Below are 3,514 nucleotides of genomic sequence, written 5' to 3'. Positions count from 1 at the left end.
TTTTTGACGTGCTCCATTTCCATAAATATTTTGTTTCAAACTTCAACCTCAGCAATTTTAGTAATTAATGTTTTATTTAAAGAACGGGAAAATTGTGGCTACAACTTATTATAGTGTCTGACTACAGAGCGAGTTTTCTACTGTGAACTAGCGTGACTTTCAATCTATTTGAAGCTTGTCTTTCCATATCTTTCCTATTAAGCGCATCATGTTACACCGTTACAGTTTCCAACAGGAATGAAAGGAATAGAAATGTGAAAATAGAGATCGGATCTTTTGTTACCATAATTAGGGAACGTCATTGTCTAATATTATAATCCCACGTTAGCAACTCTAACAATAGGAATAATGTTCTTCTAACAATAAGTCAACCCCTGCTGTTTGCTGAAAGCACGTTTCTGTATTGCACGCCACTGCACGCATTAATTATGACACATTAATATTAATTACGATACGCGGTAACGGCAGCGTGTACTGTGTACCAAATCAAGCATGTCTAAACTTGAAACCGTTTATAATGAGAACAAGGCACAGATTTTCGAATTCTATCCTCTCACAGTCGATGATGAAAATTTAGTAAGTAATGGACACATTATTTTAGTGAGCAGAATCGTATGTGTTAATGTTCTGGCTGCAGATAGAATGAATATTAATCACGTTGTATGTGGATTAATTAGCACTTTAAGTTAATGCATCTTAAAATGCGTAAATTTTATACACACATATACCTACGTATTGCTGTACATACAACATACTCATATATTATTATAACATAAATTAATTACATAATTCTATTATACATCATTAGTTTCATGATACTACTTTTGGATTTATTTCTTAATAGTTCGACGTATGTGGAAGTTTATTACAATAAACAGACATTGCTATCAACGATAATACACCTGTCCTTCTCGCTACCAGTCAACACAATGGCAGGCGCGTTTCAATGCAAACATTAATTACAATACGTTAACGTTAATTGCATCACGTAAATGAACTCGATCGCCGCACGTGCACGGGTTCTGATCTATAACCCTTGAATCGTATATCACTTAGCGTATTGGGCGAGCTGGAAGATAAATGTTGAAGTTTATTAAACGATCAAATCAGAAGCTTGAAGCTGGAAATGGAGAAATTGATATTTTATTAAAATGTGAGAAATTCTATCAATTCTATGTATATAATTACTGAACAAAATACATAATCGTTTACTGGTGATAAATTCTGCATGGAATGCAGAAGATGAACATTCAGACGTTTAGCTGAAATCAATTTTTCATGATCTTTTTGTGTATAGGAAAATATTGTATTGTGTATTGCAACAGCTATGTATATTGAAACTTATTTGATACGTTTTTCTATGTACAGACGTTTCGTCCTACATACGTAAAATTCCTATAGAAATTCTTAATGAACAATTAGGAAAATTTCTTGGACGTATTTCTAGGAACTAGAATTTCATCAAATTGAAATACAATCATGGTCACGAAACGTAACAGGTATTATGTCGTGCAGGGTTACGTCGGTGATTTATCTCTCTCAGAAGGGTTAGACATCGATCAACGTTGGCGAACCCCGTGTTCGGCTTAACGCGTTACGCATCACGTAATTAGCCCGAAACCAGTTCTAGATTCGTGACATCGAACGGTGTTGTTGCCAATAAATACTAACTTTCCACCGGCGTTCATGTAAAATTTAATTAGTAAGCTCATTACAGGGTTTTGCTTTTAGCCGCGTGACGGAAAGTTTGATCAAGTTGGCTTCCTTAAGCGGCAGCTGCCTTGTTTAGGAACGCCACCAATGAATATGCAACACGTGTCCCGGTTTGTTGAACGCTGGGATCGTGATTATTTGATCGAAATTTCGATCACTCGAAAACATTTTTAATTTAAAAAGTTAATAAGAGAATTTGTAATTCCTTCGTAGGCGAACATATACAATGTATACTGGATGCCAGTTTGACGCTCAATTTTATACACGCTGGCATTTAATTCATTACAAAATGAGCTACTTCTCATTACGCTGAATGACCATTTTATACATGGTGTAATTTTGGTTCTGACCTCTCTAAGCATCAATGTTAATAAGTGTTTTGAAACCGAACAGCTTTGTTTAAAAAATATTTCACAGTTTATTATTCGACAATTAATCAAATCAGTAAAAATTGTGATTATTTAATGAAATAATTCCTGGAAATGTATCGTATAAAAAGTCTAAATACGTATTATAAATTGTCGCTCAAGATTCAGATTTTTTAGATTCTCATCAAAGTCTGTCTCTGTTGTTTCCCATTTTCCAATTATCAGCATGCTGAGGGAGTGTTACACAGTCACACGTAACTACAAACGTAATCCTGTTTCAGCGTTCTCGAACAAATATCCTAGCTACCTACGTGCAAGCACTGAACGATGAGACACGTCGTAGCAGTCGACTGGTACACCACCATTTGATACGAGTTAAGTCTGCAGGCGTAATACTTCCGCCTTGAGACAGTTAGCCCTATACTCAATGCATCATTCATTACCCTTAATAGAAAAGTCACAAAAAGATAGTGTCATGAAAAGGAGAAGCTCATAGATCTATTTAAAGAACTTTTAGTACAACATTGGTACAGGAGCACAATTTTATGAAGCTGAAAATAAAATCGCGTTCGTCAGAAATAAAATTACTCTGAATTGCAATAAGAACTTTCATGCGAAAAAACGTCCTCCGTATTTTACGTAGTACAATTACTTGAACCATTGGTTTTTACGCGATGACGATTCGCGACGGTATCCATTACGTCGGCCGGGCTTTCAGCCGTTTCCCTTCTGTACGTATGTAAGTACCGTGAAACTATTCTAGTATGCAAATAAAGAGCACACTCGAGCCGGTGGACTCGACCGGCAAACGTGGCAAAATCGGTGTGAGGTTAACAATGTAATCAGAACTGTCTATAGTGTCAGCTACCTGTCCCTGATTGGTAAGCAAATATTGTAATAGCCTCCATTACTAGGTTTCAACTTCGCTGAGTTTCGTCCAGGTAGATGTTATGCTTTTGTGTGTAGTTACTATCCGGTGCGGATAGCTAGCACGGACAATGAGACTTGGCATTAGGCAGGCCTTATCGATTACTATCATGCACTGAGAGAAGTGAATAGGCCCTATGCGATCCGCGATCCTGTAATTTCCGAACGATCAGTTTCTGAATTTCTACAAACCAAAATGTTTTACAGAGAGCGAGATTTGTAATGTAATACTTGAGTCGGAGAAATATTCATTATTTATTGCCAAATACTTATTTACGTTTCTCATATTATATTATACTAGCTGCACTCGCCAAATTGAAGGAAGTTCTAATAGTTAGTGTTAGTTAAGGGAAGGCCAATTGTTTAAAAGTAAGATTATAAAACACAAGCGGGGAAGAGGTTCGGCAACGCTGATTCACACCCTAACCACACAGTAATCGCACAAGTCTCTACTCGAATTCTCATTCAGTATGTTAGGCAATTAGTTTACGAATATAACTCATGGT

Source organism: Ceratina calcarata, unplaced genomic scaffold (assembly GCF_001652005.2).
Source record: "Ceratina calcarata isolate Rehan_Ccalc_2016 unplaced genomic scaffold, ASM165200v1 scaffold124, whole genome shotgun sequence".
Classification (NCBI taxonomy): Eukaryota; Metazoa; Arthropoda; class Insecta; order Hymenoptera; family Apidae; genus Ceratina; species Ceratina calcarata.
This window is presented reverse-complemented; position numbering follows the sequence as displayed.